General features: G+C 40.2%; 1 protein-coding gene across 2 annotated transcripts in view; it reads right to left on the bottom strand.

Moving 5' to 3' along the window:
* Window positions 1–15,390, bottom strand: part of HS3ST5 (heparan sulfate-glucosamine 3-sulfotransferase 5) — a 204,263-nt gene that overhangs the window by 32,212 nt on the left and 156,661 nt on the right. The gene's annotated exons all lie outside the window — the stretch shown is intronic.

Here is a 15,390-nt window from a genome sequence, read left to right as displayed (position 1 = left end):
GCATTTCTACCTTAGGGGAAAAATCATTTGAAAAGGACATGGCTCAGCAGCAGTGTATGATGAGTAGATACATGGTCTGTTATACTGGAGACCATAAAAACATGCTATCACATAATGGTGGTATAGTTTTATGCATTCCTGAATAGCTTACACTCTATATAGCTGATAATACAATGACTCCAATGATGATTAAGGGAGAGAAGATATAGACTCCATTTTGAAACTACTTGTGTACCCTGATATAGTAATCACTATAGATCAAAAATCAAATAATACTCTTAGCAGCTGCCCCAGAGCTCTCCCCCCCCCCCACAACAGCTACCTAAATCCCTAGGAATTTTTTTAAAGTTGGGGCTGAATATGGATACAATTTTGGTGTGAACATTTTTTAAAAGGACATTTGTCATTTGTGTGTGTGTGTGTGGGGTGGAGAGAATACTGCTTGTGCACACTTCTCTTTCATATCCAGTCTCTAAGTCATTTTTTTTTACATTCAGGGGAACTCAGGTAGCATCTGGGAATCTCCAGCAGCACATCCTGAGAAAAACGCCCAGTAAAATTCAAGGTAAAATGCACAGATGCTACGTGTGCAATCCCTTTCAATTACCATCTAAATTTATAGTCTTGTGATAAGGATATAAGAAATAAAAATGTCAACTGTTTACAGTTTGAAGAAGTTCACTGTCTTGCTTCTAACTAATTAAAATAAATATAAGTGTTAAAAACAGATGATATTTCATTGTTACCTTTAACTCAGTTACACAATTTGCCCGAAACAAACAACTTCACTTCCTTGTATGTGCCAAGACATAGGATGTTCTACAGTAATATTATCAGAACTACTGCATTATTGATTTACCAGTCCTTCCAAGCACAGTGCCAACTAACATCTGATTAAAAAGCAATCAGTTTGTTGCATTGTAATTTAATAATGGGACCAATTACTCATTCATGCTTTCAACCCAAATTCATTTTCCCCACTAAATTTCTGCATAACATGCTTGTTGAAACAGTTCATCTTTAACTGTACATCTGTTAGAATACCATTACTACAAAGCTAGAAGGCAGATGCTACCACAGCGTGATTGCTATTCTTCTGGGTATTTTTTGTTGTTTTTTTGGCAAGGGGCTGGATATAAAAGTTATACAATGAGAAAAGCTGTAAAGCTTATCTTTTGAACAAACAGAAGATAATGCAATTGAGTCTGCTCTTAGAAGAGAGAGGTCACTCCACAGTGATGTCTAACACTTTAGATTAAAATATGGATCAGTGTACTTGTCCAATATTTGAATTCCAGTGTACACACAATCTGCTTCTTTAAAACTTCATGTAGTTTCCTAGTTATTTTCAGCTTTCTCACTGTTGATGTTAGCAAGATTAAGAACCTACATGACTCACCTACCCACAACTCCCCGTTTAAACTGCAAATCAGTTGAACAGACTGAGATCTATAAGTTTCTCCTTACAAGTTCCTGACTTTTTCAGAGATAAGGTGTCCTGCTAAGATGAATTGATAATTACAGTATCTCCCTACCACTGAGTACAATGGGTTCAGGTGAATCCTCAGCTCAGAATTAAAATGTACTCATCTGAGCCCAACCTGGATAGATGTTTTCAGCATATGATGTGAAAGCTTATTGAAATTTACAAGGAGAATGTAATCATCAATTTTCATTCAACTGCCTTGTGAAACAACAAATCCAAATCAACAGCAACTTTCCCCCTGATATGCTTTGCTTCTTAGTTTTTCAGCCACTGGGAGATGAGGAAGGTGCAAGCGATTACGACTAAAAGGCAGGACTAGTTCGTGAAAAACATGCTTGTTCATAAGTTAGGTGGGGAAGACACTTTCCACTGAAAACAGACCACTACTGAAGATGGTGGAATACTTCTTTCAAATCATAGCCTCTTCTCCTGTATCTTGTGTAATCTCACAGGCTTTGAGACTAGAATAACCTCTACAAACTGCAGTAGAAGAAACGAGGCTTGTAACTGAGATGGAGACATTGATTTCTTTATTTTTATCTAGCACTTTTAAAAGGTCATTTTTAGCCATACTTTACATGATGGTTTCCTTCCTGAACTTCTGGTTCTTGATTGACTAAGACTTTTGTATTACAAATTTTAAGAAGGTTTTTTTGGGTCTATTTTTCCATAGTATTCTGTTAACATTCATCATTTATATTGTTATTTAGTGCATGTTCTATATAGTATGGCCTATATTTTGATTTGCCATATTGATTCTTCCAACCTGAGCTCTGAAACTGCTACTGGATTCTTGAATGTTTGGAGAGCACCATTTGTAAGCACAGTGGCTGTACAAATCATGGATTGCTCTGAATTGATTGAACAGAGAACTTGACAGAATCTATAATACAATTATATTTATCAAGTACTGAATTTTTAAAAAATATTAAAACTACCAGTTTAATTCTCTGATATAATGCTGACCTTTTATGCATGTACAGCTTACCACAGATTTTTCCAGTGGTCAAATCTTGTTTCTCAGAATCATTTTCCGGGAAATCATTCTGCACATCTCCATTTCCCCCATTGTTTTTCCCTTTGTCTCTTCAGTTGCATCTATTTTACATGCTACTGCTGAAAACCCACTATTCCTAATGGTGGTGGGATGTCATCTGTGATGCAGAAGAACAACCCTCTCCCATTTTTTGTTTTGCACAGGCACTCTAGTGTTACTGCACAAATACATTGAAGTGGCAATTCAGAAAAAATTCCCTGCCTTCATTTCTACTATTGAGAAATACCCACACAAAATGGAAGCCCCAAAAACCTCCTGGAGTAAGCACCATTACCTAAAGGAACAGAAACATGTAGCCTCCTCCCCCAACCCCCCATTTTTCAGCCAAATTAGAGCTGCAGTAACACACACTCATTACTGTGGCAGTCCTTTGTCAATTTCACTCACTCCTACCTTTGCCTTAGTGTGATATGAAATTAGTTTGATATGAAATTGACAGAGCTGATCCAATCACCCTTGCTTCTTTTTTCTGTGCCTGAATGTTAACATTGTAAACTCTATTTAAGATTGTCAAAGCTGATCTAATTGCCCTTGTTTTTTTCCTGTCCTTGAATGTTAATATTACAAGCTTTATGTGCAATTGACAATGCTGATCTGATCACCCTTGCTTCTTATCTCTGTCTCAGTATTGCTTCATCAGTTTGGTATAACAAAGAGTTTTTAAAATCTGTTTGAAAATGGAGGATCGGGGAGAGGAGAAAATGATTGAAGAACAGCTTGGGCAACAAATAAGGGCCAAGTGTTGGGTGAAATATGACCGCTTCAACATGATTGCACACTCAAGGAAAGCTGGCTCAGAAACAGCTAGAAAACAATTGCGCTAAAAGTGTTTGTGAAAACAGTAGAAGAAAATTGAAGGTAAAACATTTCCAGAACCAAATGGAAAAGGAAAAAAAAACATGCCTGGCAGCAAGACTTGTTGTAAACAACTTGTGTGGAAAAGGCCTATGTTTGTTTTTTATATAGGTTCATAGACACTTCTCTTCCTTTTGTTGACCTTGTCCCCAAGACTTCTATGATGCTGAAAAATTACACAAAAATAATTAAAAATATCTTGGGACTTAGAACTGTCTGTTGTTATTGGGGCTCAATACAGTGATCATATTCTTGACCAATATTTCCTAACTTTTTGGTATGGTGACATAAGTCAACATTTACTTGTAAATCACAAAACAGAACATGTTTAAGTGTGCCAATGTATCTTTTTACTTTTCTTTAATTCTATATATACCCAAGGTTTCTACAGGCCTAGAGGAGATTACAAGTCACTTTGGCCCCCATTCAAAACAAGTTAGTTATATTTAAATATCACAGAAATAAATGGAAAATAAATTTGTTGTAATTTGTCCCCTTGATTTCAATGGGATTGAAGCCAAAAGGCTGAGTTGAGTTTAAAAATTTCTTTTTAAAGGTCCAGCACAGAGTGAAAAGATGCCTGCTGGTTCCAGTCCCAGCCTGCCCCCATGTCCCACAGCCAACAGAAGGAAAGCAAGATGATAGACAGAAGGTTGGGAGCCTCAGGCAACAGCCACCATGAAGTGTAATCACCCAAAGACCTTCTGCTACCTCCATCCAGGCACAATAAATAGTACTAATTATGGCAGATAGCTGGATTTGTGAGCAATTTATCACCTTGGTTTCAATGGGATTTAAATTCACTTCATCATAATGGGGGCTATCAGGTACTAGCAGTACTAAAAACAATAAATCTTAATGCATGCTGTTAAAAGTACACTGAGACTTTCCAGCTGCATAGGGAAGTAGCTTGCTCATTGATATTTAGATATGATTGACGTAATTTGACAAACATGGCTTATTAGTTTGCTTTGTAATCACATAAAATGCTAACAATTATTATCCCAACTGACTGAAAACATCTTTTGCATGGCAGAGTAAATAAATGTAGTAGGAAGATTTTTTTCTTTCCAAATGATTGCTCCAAGTCCCTAATGAGCATGCTAAAGTCATTTCAGAAGCTCTTCACTATTCTCTCCCATTATTATAATTTCTCCCTTCCACTGTAGTAAACACTGATAAATTCAAAACTTTTCCCAGTGCTATAGTTATTTTCTTATTACAAATATTATTCACTGTTAACAACAGTAGGTGCAAGATTGATTTCAAATCATTGGGGTTTGATCCAAATATATTTTGCCATTACTAAAATGTCCTTCCATTAGTAAATGACCACTTTGGATCTGACTATGGTTTAGATTCAACTGGATTAAAATGTAGGGGATAGATTATCTTGAGCTGAAATTCTTCTTAGCCTCAATGCTGACTGTTTTCTTGTCTTTCAGCCCAACATAGTCCATAGTGCTACTCAAAGATAAATAAATATTCTTTTAAAATATTTGCATATTTTCTAGAATGAGAATGGGAAAAAAATACTTGGTAAGCTTTTATAGTTGCAAGTGTATGGCCCAGATTTTTCATGTCAAAAGCCAAGTTCCCCATACCAGTCATTCCTCGCAAAAGGAACTCTGAATTGTGGCAAAATTATTCCCTTTATAAGAATTTTGAAATATTTCAAGCTGTGCAGCAAAGTCTTTTGATTTTAAATGCAAGCTTCCCAGGCCCAAGAGAGTCTTATGAAAGAAGCAGCAACACTCTTTAAATAATAAACAAGCAAGACTGTTAATTAGTTTTCTAGAAGTCTAAATTTCTCATGTAAGTGATAATGTGAAATAATTTTCCTAAACTAAGGGGTATTTCTGGTGAAGTGTCCTTCTGTTTTATATGACATTCTGTGTCTGACAGCTACTCAAAGTGGTTGTTTTTTAGTTAAAAATTTTTTGGTAACACCAGGGACCATGACACATGCTTTACCTAAAAAAGGGAATCAATAGTTTTCACGGGCCTAATTATAGTAAAATTTGCTATCAGATACTCCAACTACTTCGATCTCTCAGGGATTTGGTGTTATGTCACAATGAAGTCAGGTTACTCCAGTGTCCAATTAAGCTTTTCTGGGAGGATTAATAAATCATGTTTCATCAGTCCCATAATACCCAGAAGTGTTAATCTTCACCTCATCATTCTAATCTCAAAACAAAATTCTGTGGATCAAGAATTGCAGAGTGGTAGAGTTAATTGCTCCATTAGAGTGAGAAAGACTTCAGCCTCATGTTCAAAAATAGACTGCTATGTTCCCTAAACTGTGTTGCATACATCAGCAGAAGGAGCAAAAATCCGTGTTGCTGTTGTTTATGGCATTGTATCAATACTTACAGCTACTTAAGTCTCCTAACAGGAGCAAAAACCAGGTTAAGAGACTGAGCTTTCCCTATTTCATACATGCTTATATTCTCTTTTGTCTTACTAATTTTAAACAGAGGAAAAAAGAGACTGGTACATTATCATTATTGGAAACTTGCACATGTTGAAGATAGGTTATGCAGTAATGAGAATTTTAAGTTAATTTTTAATATTAATTTAATGTAGCCACATTGTCTCTGATGCAACAGTTTTTAGACTGGAACAATTTATAACAAAAAGCTGAACACAACTGCCCTTCTCCTGAAAAATACTTTATCAGTATTTTGGGGGATTTTCCCAACTTAAAAAAAGTAGCTGTTCAAAGGGATCCAAAAAGCAGATACCAAAACATGCTGGAAAAAAACCTGGCATGATTCAGGCTGCTTTAGACCCGCTGCCGGAATTTTTCAATTTCAAGTCTAATAGACCCCAAAATTTTGAACCCAAAAAAGCCAATGCAAGGATTCGTTTTTTCCCAGGTTTTTCACAAATTTCCCAGACTGTTAAACCTGAACCTGAAGAATACTGATAAAAAAGGTGCATATCCCAATACCAAATATTGTTTAAGGAAAGCAGAGCTACCCTGTGTTATTAAACTTTCATTGAAATAATCCTAAATATTCAAAGCATTTTAAATAGCTTTTTTTGAGAAAAAAAATCAAAAGTACTATTACATTTACTTTCCTTTACTTTGAAAGTATACATGCCATTGTGGTACCAAAATACCTCAGGAAGCTTAATCCGAGGGCAGGGGGTGGAAGCAGGGTGGGCCCACATCGATGTGTTTGCTCACTCCACTAGCATATGTAGCACCTATACCAGTAGGGAGGGCAAACAGGATGGTGTGTGGGTACCACACAACTCCATGGTGCCCAACCTGGAAAAGTCTGCTTCCCTCAGAGCTGCACTTTTGACCCAGGAACATCCTATTCCCTGGCTGGGTATTTTTTGCACCTTCAGCCTTAAACCCTGGGCCTTTCCCCACTTACCATAAGCCCCGCGCTACTCTCCTCAAGTAGTACGGGGGCCCCCTGCACTCCCCACGAAAGGGGTGGCGACAGCACAGCCGCCCCAACGCTGCCGCTGCCATGCCCCCTCAGCGCACAGAATCCCTGGTGCTGGAGAAAACAACACCTTTGATGACCCTGCACAGAGCGCGGGGTTGTGGGGACGCCCGGGCGCGTGCGGCATAGGGGGGATCCTTGTGAGTGGGGAAACGACCCCGTTAAAGGTGGCACAGCAGCATGAAAGAGCATCCCTCGTCACTGTGCCCTCTGGGTTGAGTTGGCAAGATCCTAAATCTACATCCTCACATATAGTGTTCTGTACTCTTTTCATTGCTGATATGAATGGCCAAGTATTCAAAGCAGAAAGATTCATAGGTTTAATTTTCTAGCCCTAATCCACTGCAGCCACCCTCCATGTCATCAAAGGCAGGTATGGGAAGGGAGAGCATTAAATATTGACAACTGACATATTGCTACAGCTTAAAGCCAGCAATTGACTTATCTGTACAGTTTAATACTACATAACAATAGGTCAATTAACTTATTTTTAAATCTCCCCAAAGCCCTTGGAGCACTGTTACAGGGTGTGGCTGGGGGAAATGTGATAAAGACAAGAAAAGTAGCATTGATGTGAATGGGACCTGTAAAAAGGAACCCTTCCTGCCCATACATCATCAAAGGTTCTTTGACTGCCATCTGTCCCAAAATATCATACCAAACTAGGGTGGGAAAGATCATAGCAAACAGAAGATAGGTCAGGAGATGATGCTGCACAGATCTATTTTTTAAAAAAACTTCACTCAAGTTTAGATATAAAACTGTGAAACCAGGGCATGGTTATTGACATTCAAGTTCTGAGTACATTTATGCTTCAACCTGGAGGTCCCGAGATTAATATATGAAACTTTGCCCATCCTCCAAAGATCTGAGTGGTGGCCTTGAATAGAGGCCAACATATTTACTCCAGGTTGGTCACTCAAGGCTTTGGCAATGTTACCAGCCAATGAAATCCTCCAAAGCCAGTAAGTTCTGTTCCCCACTGTACTTTGAAATGTACCCCAAAGGTAGCTTGTATGGCAAAGTATTTACCGTATATACTCATAAGAACATAAGAACAAGCCAGCTGGATCAGACCGAAGTCCATCTTATGAATCCCAGTATATACCCAGTATCCCAGTATATACTCGACTTATACTCGAGTATAAGTGGCCCTGAATATAAGCCGAGGCATCTAATTTTACCACAAAAAACTGGGAAACTTATTGACTCGAGTATATACCTTCAAACTTGACTCAGTGGCAGCTAAAAACAAAAGATTTGGGAGCAAGATGAGATAGAGTTGCTTATCAGATGAGCATTAGGGATGAGCAGCTTTCCAGCACTCTAGGAACACAAATGAATGACTGTTTTCCTCCAAATGTAGAATAATTCTGGGATTCACAGCCATGTCAGCCTAAACTTTGTTCCAAAGAAAGTCTTTGTCTTCAGCAACATCAGTATTTGGCAGTAAACTACTGTATGAAGAATGGTATTCATCTAGAATGCAACGCACCAATAACCCTTAGGAGATAAATGCCTCGGTTTCTTTTAACACACACACACACACACAAAACCTAGTTGTGATGCTATGCAGGCTGTCCTTACAGTTTGTTTTTACAGCTCTCTGAGGAGTTAGAAAAAAAGCAGCAACATGCTTACTGGATCCCCACAGCAGCCCCAGCTCCGGCCGCCATCTTGGAATAACCGTATATACTCGAGTATAAACCGAGGGGGGCTTATTCAGCATTAAAAATGTGCTGAAAAAGTCAGCTTATACTCTAGTATATACGGTAATACAACAGAGCCCAATCAGCGCTAAGTTCATGCAAGATGTAACATACTCCCATCATCTTTGTTGCAAGGCAGACAGTTGAAAATTCCCCATCACGAGAGAGTTTGCATATGCACCATGAATTATGTAGAGTAGCTCGAACAGGTGCTTTTGTATTGCTCCCTCTATGGCCTTTTCTGCACTGACTGGGGGACGTGGGGTGCAGCTGAGATAATTGATCCCATTGCAGCCCTGGGGCCATTCACATGCTCCCATGTGAGCAACCCCACTGCTGCCATGGCTTGCTTAAAACATACCTTCTTCCCTGTGCAGCCCTGCAGGGATGGGGGGCAGACCCCTGTAGCCATGGCTGATGCCGTGGGGGCTGGAGGGTTGGTCACTCTCTCCTGCAGAGCTGCGCAGGAGAGAAGGTAAGTTTTTAAAAAACAGTGGGCAAAAGCAGCAGCTGCCACCCAGGGCCCTTCTCTCAGCTCCAGTGCCAAGGTAGAATATTTGAAAATAATTGCATAGTGCGATTCTCCAATATCCTGACCTGGGGGGGGCGGGGGGGGGGTTAAAGCTTGATTGACCCTGTTTAGGCTTGGGAACTTGCAAAGTTCCTGCCCAAACTGAGTTTGATTCCACCCACACCTCAGGATAATTGTCCTGTGTGGAAAGGGCCTAAGGGACAGTCAGATTAAATCTTTTGCAACAGTTTCTGGCAAAGGAAAATAGTTTGTCAGACCAACAAAAAATCCTATTTCTGTTGAATGAGACAACAGCCAAATTTCTACATCTTGCCATCGTGATGCATTTCACACTTGGAGTAGGAGTCCTATAGCACTGTAGCCAATTCTCAAACTGTTATATTATGTATGACTTTCCTCCCCTTATCTGTCTTTATGCTGATATGTCAATAAAGATTGTCTTGACTCGACATAAAACTGAAGCAAAACTACTGTGTGGAAGAGATGTTGAAACTTTGGCAGATTCTGCATGGGCTGAATTCACCAGTGTTGACCCGGTAAAAACCCAGTTTGTGGGGGAAACTACCCATAGCTGCTGCTTCCAAATCAAGGAAGTGCCACTCTTTCTCCCCACAAATGGCACCAGGTGGATGCCACTGTTTTTTTGGCACGCCAGCCTGATACTGTGCAATGTCATTGATGTGTGTGCCCGCATTCCTTGGGGGGGGGGGAATGGAAAGGCACATCTCCCACACATCTAGGCTGGCTGGTCATGATCCTTTACCTGGGAGTAAGTTTGGTTGGTGGCAATGGGTGTCGCTTCTGAGGAAACCCTCTGAGGGGCGCGACGCAGCCATTCAAAGTATGTCACGGTTGCTGTACCAAGCTTACTCCTGAGTAATGCATGCCTGGTTTTCATAAATGACCTGGAAGTAGGGGTGGGTAGCGTGGTGGCCAAGTTTGCAGATGATACCAAATTATGTAGGGTGGTGAGAACCACAAAGGATTGCGAAGAGCTCCAAGCGGACCTTGATAAATTAGGTGAGTGGGCTCAGAAATGGCAAATGCAGTTCAATGTAGCAAAATGTAAAGTGATGCACATAGGGGCAAAAAATCCAAACTTCACATACACGCTACAGGGGTCAGTGCTATCAGTCACAGACCAGGAAAGGGATTTAGGCGTCTTAGTTGATAGTTCCATGGGAATGTCAACTCAATGCATGGCAGCTGTGAAAAAGGCAAACTCTATGCTGGGGATCATTAGAAAAGGAATTGATAATAAACTGCAAAGATTGTCATGCCCTTATATAAAGCAGTGGTGCGACCGCACTTGGAGTACTGTGTCCAGTTCTGGTCGCCGCATCTCAAAAAGGATATTGAGGAGATAGAAAAGTGCAGAGAAGGGCAACAAGGATGATTGAGGGACTGGAGCACCTTCCTATGAGGAGAGGCTGCAGCGTTTAGGACTCTTTAGCTTGGAGAGGAGGCTGAGGGGGGATATGATTGAAGTTTACAAAATTATGCATGGGGTAGAAAATGTTGACAGAGAGAAATTTTTCTCTCTTTCTCACAATACTAGAACCAGGGGGCATTCATTGAAAATGCTGGGGGGAAGAATTAGGACTAATAAAAGGAAACACTTTTTCATGCAACGTGTGATTGGTGTTTGGAATATGCTGCCACAGGAGGTGGTGATGGCCACTAACCTGGATAGCTTTAAAAGGGGCTTGGACAGATTTATGGAGGAGAAGTCGATTTATGGCTACCAATCTTGATCCCTTTGATCTGAGATTGCAAATGCCTTAACAGACCAGGTGATCGGGAGCAACAGCCGCAGAAGGCCATTGCGTTCACATCCTACATGTGAGCTCCCAAAGGCACCTGGTGGGCCACTGCGAGTAGCAGAGAGCTGGACTAGATGGACTTTGGTCTGATCCAGCTGGCTTGTTCTTATGTTCTTATGTTCTTAACTGTAACCGCAATATTCAGGGAATCTAGGGTGCCTGGCCCCTCACTCTCTTCCCTCCCTCACTTCTCTTCGGCTGTTTCCGCACGGCCTCCTTCCGCCCCCACGCCGCCAAGCATGCGAACGGGCGAAGCGGAGGCCGCCAGACGGCAGGTTTGGCTGGCCAAAAGGCCGTAATAATAAATATCTATCTATCTCTGCGTCTTCCTCGCTTCATATTCATCGGTGTCCTGTTTGCTGGCGTTACAGCCATGCTGCCCTCCGACCCTGGAGGTCGGAGGACAGTGCGGGCTGGCGACGCTCCGCAGATCGACGCAGGGAGGACACCGTGAGTGGGGTGGAGACGGGAGACAGCGTCTTCCCGGCGGCGCGGTTCGCACCGCGCCGCAGGGAAGACGCTCCCTTCCCAACAACAACCCTTCCCAACAACAACCCTGTGCGAACGGCGGCCTGGGGGCGCCTTTTTTGGCGCCCCCAGGCCGTCATAAATGGGCCGTGCGGAAACGGCCTTCCCTTGCATGCCACCCCCTCCCTCCCTTCCGTTTCCCTCCACTAGGGTGGGTGGGTCATATCAAGATGCTGGGCCCCCTGCCTCCCCTCCCTTGCATGCCACCCCATCACTCTCTCCCCTCTCTCACTTCTCTTCCCTTGCATGCCACCCCTCCCTCCCTCTCCCTCCCTTCCCTCTCCTTCATGTATATGTATGTGTTTCACTTCCACTTGAGTTACTGCCTATGTACTGTTTTCACTGCTCATATCTGGCCATCTGAGTGTACATTCTAAGCTGCACGAACATTCTAAGGGTGACAGTTACACACAGGCAGCTGCATGTCCTTCACCATGGAGCACCAGGAAAAAGTTGTTTTACCTGGGCTAGGTGTGAAATTTCATGTATGTGAACATCTAAAAACACTCTCACCTGGCTGACTATAGTGGCTAGGAATTTTCAGGGGAATTGGCCCAGCAGTTACTGAGTTATACTACCACTAACAAAAACACTGTTAGCTTTATATATAGATAGATTAGAAATATCTCTATGGTATTAGAAAAGACTCTAGACCTTCTAGCCTCACTCTGTTAAATGCCTTTTGAATTAGAGTCTACACTTTCATTGTGTTAAAACTTGAATCCAAATGTAAGATCCTGGCATTTCTTGAAATGTAGCAACCTGCTTTTGGAGGGGGAGGGGATTGAACTTTGAAATGAACACTGTTCACTTCCTTTCCTACAGAATCTGGTTTCTTTTCCTTTTCATCAAACCGTTTCCTCAAAGAGGCTAGCAACATCAGCTGTACCTGGTATCATGTCCATTTTACTTCAGCAAAAGAAGGAAATTTCATGCCTGGATATGTGTAGCCTTGTGGGAAAGGGTCTTATTTCACTCACTGACAAGCATAGCAGTACCTCTGGCAGTATTTCCCAAGGGACGGCCTTGCTTAAAAAAAAATCAATATTGACTCTTGACACATTTTCATTTATATCAGCGCATGACTTTCAGTCTGGGCACAGATCAATACCCAGCTTTTAACGCTGCTCAACTAGTTTGTTCTATGTAAAATAAGACTGATTTGGCTTGAGTGGCTTGTTTTTTCCACCAAGATACAGGCAGGCTGTCTACCATTAACACACACTGAGGCCTCGGAAGGAAGTTTACTGCATTCTGTGAATGTTCAGAAGGACATGAACTATTGCATTAATCACATGGCATTCACTTGGCTCCCTCTTACGATCAATTGACTTTGTACTTAGACTGAGCCAATTCACACTATTACTAAGCACATGGCCAGCACTGTAAAACAACTTGGAAATCAAGACAGTGCTGGATCAGTGCCTACACCCAGACGTTTAGGAGTTACCCTATCAAGGATAATGCTTTTTTCCCCAAAGCATTACAAATGCAGAGTCACAAAAAGCTGTGTGTTATGGCAGGTGTATTCAGCCGACTGGTAATTCTGGCAAGATTTCCAAGGAATTACCTGATGGTTGTGTGAATCAGCCTTCAGTGAAAGCTGCTGGATTCTGTCTGTGCACTGTCTAGAGATCAAGAAAACAACAATGGGGAAGTGAAAATTCAGGTGACAGTTCAAGAGGTTGGGTACGTACAACTTCCCCAAGCTTCTATCAGTTTAGATTGGTTTAGAGATTTGGTGTGAGAACAGTTTCAAAGAAAAGCTGCCAACCGGCATGCGATAACATTTCAACTGCTTGCATACAAGATCTTCAAATCACCTTTTGGACATGGGGAATTTTTTTAAAAAGAGTTTCTGTGCTTTTTATGTGTGCATAGAACATGTGCAGGTTAGCCTTTTCAGTAAAACATATGAAAACTTTAAAGTTATAGGTGTGTAAGATATTACACCCATTTTTGAAAAGAATCAGGAAAACAAATTTCATTCTTATCAAAGATGAGCTGGTTCTGCTGCTTTAAAATCATGGATTATGCAAAACTTAGCTCACAAATGGTACTGTTTGGTATGCTTATGAAACTTAAATATATAAATGCCTTATTTTATTTAGAGTATTATGCATTTACTAAATGCTGAAAACTGAACCTACACATACCGGTACTTTTCACTGAAAGCTGTCTCTGGAGGCAGCAAGGAGGAATAGCAGGAACCCTTTGCACTTAAGTCTTTTTACTTCCCTGTTCAAAATCGCATTGTCCCCTTAACTGCTTTTCACTCAACAGTGAAAAGAGAGTGTTCACAGAAGATATATATGTACATATGTATATGTATATATATATATGTATATGTATACGTATATATGTATATATAAGATATGTATATCTTAAACCAATAAATGAAAAACTAATCAATCAATAATTTATTTACTTCATCTATACCCTGACTTTCTCCCCAACAATAACCCAAAATGGTTTATGTCATTCTCTTCTCCTCAATTTCACCCTCACAACAACAGCCTGTGGAGTAGGTTATGTTGACAGGGAATGACTGACCAAAGTCACCCAGTAAGTTTCCAAGCCACAATGAAGATTTAAACCTGATATCTCTGTTCCGAGTCTAACACTCTAACCACTGCATATTATTGTTGCTTTTCTGTCTCACTTCAGTTCCTCAAATTCTTGGAAATGTTGCTTTTGAAGACCAGAAGATTTTCAAGAAGAATGTGGCATACAAAGATGATTCTAGAATGGAGATTCAGCAAAAACGGCAAAGAGCTTACACAAGAAGTAAGGACACTATTTCTGATTATTCTCTGTTCTGATTCTAGTGCTCTTGCATGTCTCACATTTTTCCCAACAGCTCCTGCCTTCAGAAGTGATTTTTCAGAGAGATATCTTGCAAAGATGGTCAAAATTGAGACTATCCTGGCTAGGAAAAATTCTGTTATTAAAATGAATATTTTGCCAAAGCTGAATTTTCTGTTTCACATGCTCCCAATATATATACAAGAAAAAACTTTGAAAGAATAGCAAACCCGTAACAAGAGGCCAAGGACAAGATTTAAAATGTTACAAGAGAAAAAGAATAAGTCTAGCTGTGCCTAATATTAAATTATACTACCAGGCTACAGGACTTATATGGATTTATGACTGGATCCAAAACCCAGATCAAAGAATTATAAAACTAGAAATAGCAGATTTGAAAGCAGGAATACAGTTATTTATGGAGGGAAAAATCTGACCAGAAGAAAAACCTGACTGGAAAAGACTCCCATGTAATAAAGAATAGACTTTTTGTAATAATCTGGAAAAAAAAGTACAAGATTTAGTACTTCAATTTCACCTTTAAAATCTTTTATGGGAGCATACTATGACTGAGCAACAAGAAAGAAGAATGATAGCATACTCTATAAAGAACTGATCAATAAGGAAGGGAATATTAAGTCATGGCAAGCGATGAAGGATGAAGGAAAGACAATACAATGGCTGATTTACTTCCAATTAATGTCAAGATTTAGAAGAAAATTAAAACCAGAAGGAGGAGGATTAAGATACATGACAAAATGGGAAAAGATTACATCACAGAAAAAATATCTTTTGGACAGTATATATAAAATTCTGCTTAAATATGAAGCAGAAATGGAGCAAGTGAAAGTCTGCATGGTGAAATGGATACAAAACTTCCAAGGAGAAATAACTTTCCAACAATGGGAGGCATTAAGGAACAAAAATATTAAATTTACCACATATCAAAAGTTTAAAAAGAACTGGTATAAAATGTTTTACAGATTGTATATGGCTCTTAAAGACATGAAAATGAGTAAAAATAGCAATGGGCTTTGATAGAATATTTCAAGTATGTGGCTGAATCAATTACTTAAACATGTTAATAGTTAATAAGTAATTGTTAAATTGAAATATACCAGGAGCTGC

The sequence above is a fragment of the Sphaerodactylus townsendi genome, linkage group LG01, assembly GCF_021028975.2.
Source record: "Sphaerodactylus townsendi isolate TG3544 linkage group LG01, MPM_Stown_v2.3, whole genome shotgun sequence".
Classification (NCBI taxonomy): domain Eukaryota; kingdom Metazoa; phylum Chordata; class Lepidosauria; order Squamata; family Sphaerodactylidae; genus Sphaerodactylus; species Sphaerodactylus townsendi.
This window is presented reverse-complemented; position numbering and strand designations above follow the sequence as displayed.